Here is a 13,260-nt window from a genome sequence, read left to right on the forward strand (position 1 = left end):
TTCAAACATTTTCTCAGGCTCTTTCTCTTTTTCTTCTTCTTCTGGGACCCCTATAATTTGAACGTTGCTGTATATTTAGTGTTATCCCAGAAGACTTTGAGACTGTCCTCATTTGTTTTCTTTCCTTTTTCTTTATTCTGATTCATGGCAGACATTTTTACTACTCTGTATACCAGGTCATTTATCTCTCCATCTATCTCACTTATTCAACTTTTGATTTCTTCTGATGTATTTTTAATTTCAGTTATTTTCTTGTTTATATCTGTTTGTTTGTTCCTTAGTTATTCTAGGTCATTGTTAAATTTGTATCTTCTTGATCCATGCTTTCATTCTGTTTCTGAGATCTTGTATCATCTTAACTATTATTACTGTGAATTCTATTTCAGAAACACCACTATCTCCTCTTCATTTAGTTTGTCTTTGTAGGTTTTTGTCTTGCTCTTTCATCTGAAACTTATTTCTTTGTCATTTAATTTTGTCAAACAGTGTGTTTGTAGTCTTCTTTATATAGGCTGAAGGATCTTAATTCTTTTTGCTTCTAGTGCATGCACCCTGTGGGTGAGACAGGTCCAGAGGGTTATTTCATTATCATCTTGATAAGAGGTTTGAACTATACAAAGAGCTCATACAGCTCAATATCAACAAACAAACATACAAACATATATACAAAAATTAAAAAAAAAAAAAGGTCAAAAAATGGATGGAAGATCTAGACATTTACCCAAAGAAAACATAAAGATGGCTAAAAAGCACAGGAAAATATGCTCAATATCACTAATTATTAGAGAAATGTAAATCAAAATTAAAATGAGGTATCACCTCACATCAGTCAGAATCAGATCAGTTCAGTCATTCATCATGTTTGACTCTTTGCGACCCTATGGACTGCATCATGCCAGGCCTCCCTGTCCATCACCAACTCATGGAGATTACCCACACTCATGTCCATTGAGTCAGTGAAGCCATCCAGCAATCTAAACCTCTGTCGTCCCCTTCTCCTCCCGCTTTCAATCTTTCCCAGAATCAGGGTCTTTTCTAATGAGTCAGTTCTTCACATCAGGTGGCCAAAGTAATGGAGTTTCACCTTCAACATCAGTCCTTCCAATGAACACTCAGGACTGATTTCCTTTCGGATTGACTGGTTCAATATCCTTGCAGCCCAAGGGACTCTCAAGAGTCTTCTCCAACACCATAGTTTAAAAGCATCAACTCTTCAGTGCTCAGCTTTCTTTATAGTTCAACACTCACATCCATACTTGGCTACCGGAAAAACCACAGCTTTGACAAGACGGACCTCTGTTGGCAAAGCAATGTCTCTGCTTTTTAATATGCTGTCTACATTGGTCATAAATTTTCTCCCAAGGATCAAGTGTCTTTTAATTTCATGGACGTGGTCATCATCTGCAGTGATTTTAGAGCCCCTGAAAATAAAGTTGAATGCAGAGTTCCAAAAAATAGCCAGGAAAGATAAGAAAGCCTTCCTCAGCGATCAATGCAAAGAAATAGAGGAAAACAACAGAATGGGAAAGATTAGAGATCTCTTCAAGAAAACTAGAGATACCAAGGGAATATTTCATGCAAAGATGGGTTCAATAAAGGACAGAAATGGTATGGACCTAACAGAAACAGAAGATATTAAGAAGAGGTGCCAAGAATACACAGAAAAACTGTGTAAAAAAGAACTTCATGACCCAGATAATCACGATGGTGTGATCACTCACCTAGAGCCAGACAGCCAGGAATGTGAAGTCAAGTGGACCTTAGAAAGCATCACTATGAACAAAGCTAATGGAGGTGATGGAATTCCAGTTGAGCTATTCCAAATCCTAAAAGATGATGCTGTGAAAGTACTGCACTCACTATGCCAGCAAATTTGGAAAACTCAGCAGTGGTCACAGGACTGGAAAAAGTCAGTTTTCATTCCAATCCCAAAGAAAGGCAATGCTAAGGAATGCTCAAACTACCGCACAATTGCACTCATCTCACACGCTAGTAAAGTAATGCTCAAAATTCTCCAAGCCAGGCTTCAGAAATACATGAACCATGAACTTCCAGATGTTCAAGCTGGTTTTAGAAAAGGCAGAGGAACCAGAGATCAAATTGCCAACATCTGCTGGATCTTCAAAAAAGCAAGATAGTCATCTATTTCCGCTTTATTGAGTTTACCAAAACCTTTGACTGTGTGGATCACAATAAACTGTGGAAAATTCTGAAAGAGATGGGCATACCAGACCACCTGATCTGCCTCTTGAGAAACCTATATGCCGGTCAGGAAGCAACAGTTAGAACTGGACATGTAACAACAGACTGGTTCCAAATAGGAAAAGGAGTATGTCAAGGCTGTATATTGTCACCCTGCTTATTTCACTTATATTCAGAGTACGTCATGAGAAACGCTGGGCTGGAAGAAGCACAAGCTGGAATCAAGATTGCCAGGAGAAATATCAATAACCTCAGATATGCAGATGACACCATCCTTATGGCAGAGAGTGAAGAGAAACTAAAAAGCCTCTTGATGAAAGTGAAAGAGGAGAGTAAAAAAGTGGGCTTAATGGGCTCCAGTTTCATCCATCTCATTAGAACTGATTCAAATGAACTCTTTTTAATGGCTGAGTAATATTCCATGGTGTATATGTACCAAGCTTCCTTATCCATTCATCTGCTGATGGGCATCTAGGTTGGACCAATACAGAATACTAATGCATATATATGGAATTTAGAAAGATGGTAATGATAACCCTATATGCAAAACAGAAAAAGAGACACAAATGTACAGAACAGACTTTGGGACTCTGTGGGAGAAGGCGAGGGTGGGATATTTTGAGAGAACAGCTTTGAAACATATATATTATCTAGGGTGAAACAGATCACCAGCCCAGGCTGGATGCATGAGACAAATGCTCGGACCTGGTGCACTGGGAAGACCCAGAGGAATTTGGTGGAGAGTGAGGTGGGAGGGGGGATCGGGATGGGGAATACACGTAAATCCATGGCTGATTATGTCAATGTATGACAAAATCCACTACAATACTGTAAAGTAATTAGCCTCCAACTAGTAAAAATAAATGACAAAAAAAAGTGGGCTTAAAGCTTAACTTTCAGAAAACTAAGATCATGACTTCTGGTCCCATCATTTCATGGGAAATAGATGGGGAGACAGTGAAAACAGTCTCAGACTTTATTTTTTGGGGCTACAAAATCACTGCAGATGGTGATTGCAGCCATGAAACTAAAAGACGCTTACTCCTTGGAAGGAAAGTTATGACCAACCTATATAGCATATTAACAAGCAGAAGCATTACTTTGCCAACAAAGGCCCGTCTAGTCAAGGCTATGGTTTTTCCAGTGGTTATGCATGGATGTGAGAGTTGGACTGAGAAGAAAGCTGACCACCAAAGAATTGATGCCTTTGAACTGTGGTGTTGAGGAAGACTCTGGAGAGTCCCTTGGACTGCAAGGAGATCCAACCAGTCCATCCTAAAGGAGATCAGTCCTGGGTGTTCATTGGAAGGACTGATGCTGAAGCTGAAACTCCAATACTGTGGCCACCTCATGCAAAGTGTTGACTCACTGGAAAAGACCCTGATGCTGGGAGGGATTGGGGGCAGGAGGAGATGGGGACAACAAAGGATGAGATGGTTGGATGGCATCACCGACTCGATGGACATGAGTTTGTGTAAACTCAGGGAGTTTGTGATGGACAGGGAAGCCTGATGTGCTGTGATTGATGGGATCACAAAGAGTAGGACACGCCTGAGTGACTGAAATGAACTGAACCAAAAAATAAGAGCAGCCACTTTTTCTCCATCTATTTGACATGAAGTGATGGGACCAAATGTCATGATCTTAAGTTTCTTAATGTTGAGCTTTAAGCCAACTTTTTCACTTTCATCAAGAGACTCTTTAGTTCTTCTTCACTTTCTGTCATAAGGGTGATGTCATCTGCATATCTGAGGTTATTGATATTTCTCCAGCAATCTTGACTGCAGGTTGTGCTTCATCTAGCCAGCATTTTTCATGATGTACTCTGCATATAAGTTAAATAAGCAGGGTGATGATAAATATACAGCCTTGACATACTCCCTTTCCTATTTGGAACCAGTCTTTTGTTCTGTGTCCAGTTCTAAATATTGCTTCCTGACCTGCATACAGATTTCCCAAGAGGTAGCTCAGGTGGTCTGGTATTCCCATATCTTTAAGAATTTTCCACAGTTTATTATGATCCACACAGTCAAAGACTTTGGCATAGTCAATAGAGCAGAAATAGATATTTTTCTGGAATTCTCTTCCTTTTTCAATGGTCCAAAAGATGTTGGCAATTTGATCTCTGGTTCTGCTGCTTTTTCTAAATCCATCATGAACGTCTGGATGTTCATGGTTCAAGTATTGTTAAAGCCTAGCTTGAAGAATTTTGAGCATTACTTTACTAATGTGTGACATGAGTGCAATTGTGTGGTAGTTTGAACATTCTTTGGCCTTGCTTTTCTTAGGGTTTGGAATGAAAACTGACTTTTTCTAGTCCTGTGGCCACTGCTCAGTTTTCCACATTTGTTGGAATATTGAGTGCAGCACTTTCACAGCATCATCTTTTAGAATTTGAAATAGCTCCACTGGAATCCCATCACCTCTACTAGCTCTGTTCGTAGTGATGCTTCATAAGGCCCATTTGACTTCATATTACAGGATGTCTGGCTCTAGGTGAGTGATCACACCATCACGATTATCTGAAGATAATCATGGTCGTGAAGATCACTTATGTATAGTCCTTCTGTGTTTTCTTGCCACCTTTTCCTAATATCTTCTGCTTCTATTAGGTCCATATCGTTTGTGTCTTCTATTGAGCCCATCTTTGCATTAAATATTCCCTTTGTATCTCTAATTTTCTTGAAGAAATCTCTAGTCTTTCCCATTCTGTTGTTTTCCTCTATTTCTTTGCACTGATCACTGAGTACAAATATCTCTCCTTGCTATTCTTTGAAACTCTGCATTCAAATGGGTATATCTTTCCTTTTCTCCTTTGCTTTTTGCTTCTCTTCTTTTCACAACTATTTGTAAGGCCTCCTCAGACAGCCATTTTGCTTTTTTGCATTTCTCCATATACAGAAATGCATGGCTAGTCAGAATGTCCATCATCTAAAAATCTACAAATAATAAGCCTAAGGGAGTTTGTGGAGAAAAGGAAACCCTACTGTTGATAGTGGGGATGTAAATTGATACAGCCCCTATGGAGGACAGTATGAAGGTTCCCATAAGAAGTAAAAATAGAACTAACATATGATTTGGTAATCCCACTCCTGGGCATATAGCTGAAGAAAACCATAGTTCTTAAAGGTACATGCATGGTCACTTCAGCAACACATAAACAAAAATTGTAAAGATACACAGAAGATTAGCATGGCCCCCATGCAAGGATGCACGAAAATTTGTGTAGCATCCTATATATATATATATATGTGTGTGTGTGTGTGTGTGTGTGTGTGTGTGTGTGTATAATAGAAATCAATACATTGTAAAGCAATTATTCTGAAGTTAAAAATTTTAACAATCAGAAAAGTGGTATGTGTGCCCCAAAGTTCATTTCTGTACTATTTTCAATGGCCAGGACATGGGAACAGCCAAAATTCCCATCAATAGAAAAATAAAGAAGATATGGTAATATATATAGCAGAATACTACTCAGCCATAAAAAAGAACAAAATGCCATTTGCAGCAGTATGGATGGATATAGAGATTGTCATACTAAATGAAGTATATAAGGCACAAAAATGAATATATGATATCATTCATGCATATGATCTTGAAAAAATATATGTAAATGAGTTTATTTATAAGACTGAAATACAGTCATGGATATAGAAAAAAAAAAAACTTAAGGTTTACAGAGAGTAAAGGAGAGAGGAATAAATTGACAGATTGGGAAGTTTCTATGTATTATAAAATAGATAATGAATAGGTAAAGCACAGTTAATGCTACTCAATACTCTGTAATGGCCTGTATGGCAAAACAATCTAAAAAAATATAGATCTATATATGTGTATAACTGATTCACTTTTTTGTACACTTCAAACTAACACAACTTTTCAAATCAGCTATACTCCAATAAAAACTTAAAAAAAAGAAAGAGAAACAACAACAATAACTGAGAATAGAGGGGAAAACTTGCAAACGTGATTTTAGTATTAGGAAGACTCATATAATCCCCACATTTTGTCTTCTCAAAGTTCTCATCTGTTTTTCTTGATTAGAATCCTATTTTAATGATACTTATGCATATCAGACCTAAAAGGATGGAGGAATTAAGGAGCACAAGAGGCTACTCAATTCTAGGGCTATAAAAAGGGAAATGGAGTCAGGAAGAGAGAAGAATTGAAAAACTCTTCAAAATGATTTGAGTTTCTCTAGCCATGGACATAACATAACTGAAATGCCAGATGAGGGTGTAACATTATTGCTTTCAGCTTTTCATGTCTACTTACTTCCCCAAAACATACACAAAAACACATGATGATAAGGCATATTATATTCTGAGGAATAGAACTAAGATCCAGCCAGGCCCTTTTACTTAAGTATTGTTTCTATATGTTAGAATAATAGTTTTAGTTATATAGATAATTTTAGAAAGAAGCTATATATATATATAAAATGGTGATTTAGTTGCTAAGTCAGGGCCAACTCTTGCAACCCCATGGACTGTAGCCTCCCAGGCTCTTCTGGTCCATGGGATTTCCCAGGTAAGAACACTGGAGTGGGTTTCTATTTGCTTTCCCAGGGTTTCTTCCAGACCCAGGAATCAAACCCGGGTCTCCTGCATTGCAGGTAGATTCTTAACTGACTGAGCTACAAAGAGAAGCCCTGAAAGGACATGAAATTTGTTCCAAGTGTTCAAGGTCAGTTCAACATCTGAAGATCAGTTAATCTATTACATCAGCAGACAAAATAAGAAAATTTGCATGATCACATCACTGTGAAAGCAGAAAAGTTATTTAACAGAAAACAGTACCCATTCATGGTTAAAGCTCTCAGCAAATTAAAAATAGAGGGAATCTCCTCAACTTCATAAAGCATATCTACTCAAATATCTATAACTAACTTCATAGTTAAGGATGAAAAATTAGGAACACTTTTCTATGATCAGGAAAAGCACAAGAAAGTCCCTTCACACCATCTCTTTTCAATATCATACTGGAAGTTATATCTAATGCAATAAGGCAAAAAATAATAAGATGTGTAAATATTCTAAATGAATAAGTAAAGCTGTCTTTATTCACAGATAAAACAATTGTCTGTGTAGAAAATGTAAAACACTTTACAAAAACAAAACCTTTCAGAACTAATTAATGACAAGATAATTCTTGCAGAATATTTAAGAAAAAAGAATGCCAATTTCCTGTTACCAGTTTTACACACAAGCACACACACACACACAAAGAAGCTTTTAAGGCACACTCCACCCTAACAACAGGTAAAATGTTGAACAGACTAAAAATATAGTCTCTGGGATTCATAGAAGAGATGAGGACACATAGTGACTGCTGCCCCCTCAGATTAGAGAGATAAACAGACAAATATAGGGAGTTATGGCTTACCTGAGCAGACATATGAGCAGAAAATGCCACAGGCATTTTCTCTCCTGGGAAATCACTCCTGGGAAACCTGAACTGTAAGGGATGAATTTCTGGGGACTCAGAGAGGACAGTTCTCAAATAAAAACTTTTTGGCAACACAATCATGTGGAGGTACAATTTTGTGAGTTTTACTTCTAAGCATTTGACTCAGTTGTTACAGTAAAAATTAGATAAAAAATCCATTGAGCTTCTGGGTAGGAAAGGAAAAGAAACTATTTTGAAATACACCAGTGTACTATTTTGTTGTTGTTGTTTGTTTGTTTGTTTGTTTAAACAAGGCTTGCCCATAGGAGAAACTAGTTACAGCCTAATCTACTGTTGTAGGCTAACTGATCTAGGGGAAGGGAAATACCCAGTTCCTGCCCCTTCTAGCAATTCTGTCCCATCTGAAAGATGAGAAGAAAAAAAAAAAGCTAATAAACACTTGTGAATTCTACAGTCCAGAGACATAAACTCCCTAAAAGACTGACATCTAATCACAAAACTGTATTAGATCCCTTCCCCTCCTGCCTCACCACCTCATACCTCATCCCCTTCCCTCAGACCTCACCACCATATTACTGAAGGTCTTTTTGGAGAAGTTCCTTTATCCAATGCATCATATTTTGTTACTGAAAAAAAAAATTACAAGGCCTAACAAACATAAACTTATACACACACACACACACAAACACACACACAATTTAAAGAGACAAAGCAAACATCAGAAATAGACATGGAAGAGAAGTTGGAATGATTACACTGGGGATTTAAAACAAGTATAATTAATATGCTAAAGGCTCTAGTGGGTAAAGCAGATACATCCAAAAACAGATGGGCAATGTAAGCAGAGACAGACGTCCTCATAAATAACAAAAAATAAATGCTAGATATAAAAACACTGTAACTGAAATGAAGAATGTCTTTGATGTGTTTATTAGTAAACTGGACATGGCTGAAGAAAAATTCTGAGTCTTATGATATCTCAATAAAAACCTCCGAAATTGAAAAGAAAGAAAAGACTGAAAACAAAAAGAACAGAACATCCAAGGCATGTGGGACAATTTTAAAGATGTAATATCTAAAATACATGTCGTGGAAATGTAATGTACAGCATGGTGACTATAACTAACGTTGTATTGAATATATGAAAGTTATTAGAGCTGATCTTAAAATCTGTCATCACTGAAAAAAATGTTTTAACTATGTGTAGTGATTGATGTTTGGTGATCATTTGCAGTTTATACAAATATCAAATCACACTGTATACCTGAAACAAATATATGCCAATTATAACTCAATCTTTTTTTAAAGTGTAATATACATGTAACTTTATGAAAGAAAGAGAAGAAAGGAACAGAAGAAATATTTGAAACAATAATGACTGAGAATATCCCCCAAATTAGTGTCAAACACCAAACCACAGATACAGAAAGCTTAGAATATACCAAGAAGGATAAATTTCTGAAATAGTATAGGTAAGCATAGCCTCCTCAAACTATAGAAAATCAAAGATAAAAATTCCTTAAAGGAGCAAGAGAGGAAAAATCTTATCTATAAAGGAGAAAATATAAGAAATCTGTGAAATATGGGACATGGTATGAAAGGCAGTTTCTTAAAAAAAAATTCTTATTATAAAATCCACCATTTGAACTGCTTTGTATTTAACCTAATGAGTTTAAAACTCATGCAAACACACACACACACAATATGCATGTGTTTGTTTATAGTAGTTTTATCCATTATTGCCAAAACTGAAAAACAACCAAGCTTACCTACCTCAAGTGAATGGATAGTGGTACATCCATACAATATAAATTTTAATGTTGTTATTGCTATGAGTTGAAACAACCAAGATTACCTACCACAGGTGAATGGATAAACAGTGACTTATCCATACAAACAGTGACTCATCTCAGTTTTTCAGTGCTGAGAACACATGAACTATCAAGTCACAAAATGCATGGAGAAACCTTAAGTATTTATTACTAAGTAAATGAAGTCAATCTGTAAAGGTAAGATTTCAAAGACATAACATTCTGGAAATGATTTTTATAGTATTGAAACTATTCTGTATGAAACTATAATATTGCATAATTTTATTATATATTTATAAAAATTCATGAAATATACACCTGGAGATACCACTAGTATAAACTATATACCTTGGTGGTAATGATGTGTCAATGTTTGTTCATGTATTTTTAAAAATGTACCCCTCAGTTTCAAGAACTTTATGGTGGGGGAGGATGTGCATGTGTATGTGGAGAGGATGTATGAAAACTCTCAGTATTTTCTGCTCAATTTTTCTGTGGATCTAAAACTTCCTTGAAGAATTTAGTGTATATTTAAAAATTCACTCTAACTTCACTGTGATGAATAACTTTGAAAGGGACAAATCAAGCAAAAGAAAGATTAAAATAAATGAATAAAGAATGTGGACTTTGGACCTCGGTTGTCATTGCAGAAACATGGAGAAAGTAAGATAGTCTTAATTAATGATAAAATAGGAACTTTGAAACTTTGGATTTCATCATTAATCAGGTATGAGTGGGGGAAAATGTGAAATCAAGGATAACTCCCAGATTTCTATTTTACATGACTTGATGTGGAGTGTTGCATATGATAAGGTGTACTGGGAAACAAACTTGGTGGGAGAGTAATTTTTGTCCAATCTCTCATGTTCAGTTTGAATGTCTGTGGGATATCCATGCAGTTGTTCACTTGGGTTAGAAGCTCATGCATAAGATCTCTTAGATAATGTTTCCATAACAAAACATCATAGGCTAAATGGCTTAATCAAAATAAGTTTATTTTCACAGTTTTGGAAGCTGGGAAGTCCAAGATCAAACTGAATCTTACAATGTCATTAGAAGAAAATCCCTACATTCAGAGTACCTGGAAAAAAAAGATAAAAATGATATCTAAGAAATAAACTGTTCTAAGATACTAGTTTGGAATGAACTGCATTATTTAGATAAATATAAACATTACTGTTAGTAATAGTATTTAACACTAAAATATAAATATTAAAGTGTAACATTAATATTTGAAGAAGAGTAGATCTAAGATAGGTGGAAAAGAATAGAGAAACCCTTCCAGGGATAAAAGAAACAATTAAGGGACAATGAATTAAGGGCTGAGCCATAGTTTTATGTCTATTTTCTTTCTGTAAGAACTAAAAGAATAAAATATCACTGCAGAATTATAGATTATGAATTCTCCATTTGTAATTTTTCATCCTAATTCATTTTGCTACATCAGCTCTCTGGAAAAGAGAGAAAAAGAAGGGAAGGAAGAAAGAAAAAGAAAGATCACTTTCTCTGAGGTTAATCAGAGAAGCAGATATGTCTAGTCAACAACCCTAAAACCTTTGTGACTGACTAAATTATGCTATAGAATGTAAGTGTGTTGTTTTATAATCACACCCAAATATTTATTTGCCATATGCTCAGTTTTTCACCATACAAAATATAATTCATTCAATTTCAAGCATAAACCAACTCATCTGTTACTGTGATATATGTTTGATGAGAATGTAGACCACTGTAACTCTTTTACTTTCATAATCTGCCAAAAAAACTTATAAGCATGGAGCTGGTATTCAAAATAGATTAAAGTTTATATTGGTTCTAATTTACCTGCTAGTTTTAAAGGCTTATGTTATATTTCCCACTTAAAATTGCTTCTGGTTAAAAATTATGCAGGCTCACACTCTTTAAGGATACAGAGCTTAAAGCCATAATGACTACTTCAAATTGGTGCTATTCATTACATGTTCCTTTTATTTACAGTAGTGAATTGCTTGACATATAACAAAGACAGATAAGATTTGATTAAATCTATCAGGCAATGTTGTAGAACTTTCAAATTGAGGCTCATATGGGAATATCGATCCTTTTTTCTCCACTAGTCTTTACAAATTTGCTGATGTGGAAGATAAAAATGAGTATTTTCCACAGGCTTTAAAAGCTAACTGAACTAGAAATAAAAGATATTAGATCACATATATCATTGATGCTGAGTTTCCCCAGTTTGATATAAATTCAGAAGACTATTTTATTAAAAGATCTTGTAAGAAATAACTTTATTAACCTAACCTAATAACCTAATGACATGGATCCTGAGGAAATTATTTTTAAGTTGATTCCTTGCACACCAATATAAAGGGACTGTTTACCTTTTTAAACCTCAATTATTAAAAAAAAAATACTGCAAACCATATTAGCTATTTTATTTGTTAGAAATCCTTTTAAAAGACAGTTTTGATTGTGTTTCTTTTGGTTTCATGGGGAGATTAAAATTATACATTTTTGAAAATGCAAATTATTTTGTTTTGTGACAGAGAGCATCACTATACTCATGAGATGATATAATTTAGAACCTGAACTGCATTATACTAAGAATCTAGATTACAACTTTAAATGTACTATGAATATTATATAACTTGTGTAATGAGGTAATGTGAAAAGGAGAATCAGCAGACATGTTTATTTATTGTCATTTAAATTTTCTTTTGTATTCATATGTTACAAAATGTAAAAAATCATATATCATATGAGTATATATCATACAAATCTTTATTTGGTTATGCTCCTAAGGACCTATTATAATAATAAAAGTGCAAAAACCAAAAACATTCGCTACAAAAATCAAGGTGATTTGAATGATTTTCAAAATATCTTCTTAAATGTTATTTTTTGTCTTACAATTTCACTATGAATGAGGAAAAATCAGTAGTGTAAAACAGAGGATATATTTTTACTTTTCAGAAAAAAATACAATTGAAATAATAAGTTGGATAAAACTTGTGAGAATTTGAAGTGCTTCCTGATGTTGAAGTAGTAAAATTAAGTTGGATACAACTGCTATTGAAGGTCAGTAATTGTATTTTGAAATACAAGAAGGAATAATGTATGTAACAACATGGTAAACATGTAATTATGTATAAATGAACATTCACTGTTTGAAATATAACTTTACCAGGATAAAAGTAGAAAACATTTAACACATGGAAATATAATTCACTTTGTCAAAGGGGTAGTTATCAAGGTTTCTTGGGAACTTGTAATTTTTTTTTTGTAAGGAGGTTTCCAATTTTGGTTAAATATACATGTTAAAATGTTTACAGTAACCATTAAAAGGATAGAAACAGATATTACAACTTCCAAACTAGCAGAGTGCAAATAAGCAAAATGAGAAAAAAAATAGTAAGTAGAAGAGAGAAAAAAAGAGAGAAATAAAAAGGTAGGGAATTAAAACATAAAATCAATTAATTAAAATCAATTAAAATAGTTCAGTAATTTAAGTCACAAATATAAAGACGGTAAACATAGATACAAAATAAAATCGAACCATGTGCTATTTACAAGAAACATATTTAAATATAAAGTACACAAAATTAGAACATGAAATAATAGACAAAGGCATACCAGGTAAATACTAACAAAATAAAGCTGGATTAGAGGTATTAATAGTATGACAACACACACATGCACACACACTTATGTTCAATTAACCAAGAGCTAATATTTTCTCATATCAGCACTTAGTGACCTTAGATTGATAGCTTGATGAGATCACTTGAACTACAGAAATTAACAAATACTACAAATGAGAGCATCATTTTATTTGCAGAAAACTGATTTTCTAATA

At 34.6% G+C, this 13,260-nt stretch overlaps 1 non-coding gene across 1 annotated transcript; it reads left to right on the forward strand.

Annotated features, from left to right (window-relative positions):
* Positions 1 to 5,339: 5,339 nt before the first annotated feature.
* LOC122691064 lies at positions 5,340 to 5,445 on the forward strand. The gene has a single exon (XR_006340309.1). It is a non-coding gene; the product is annotated as a U6 spliceosomal RNA (small nuclear RNA).
* Positions 5,446 to 13,260: the final 7,815 nt, after the last annotated feature.

Source organism: Cervus elaphus, chromosome X (assembly GCF_910594005.1).
Source record: "Cervus elaphus chromosome X, mCerEla1.1, whole genome shotgun sequence".
Taxonomy (NCBI): domain Eukaryota; kingdom Metazoa; phylum Chordata; class Mammalia; order Artiodactyla; family Cervidae; genus Cervus; species Cervus elaphus.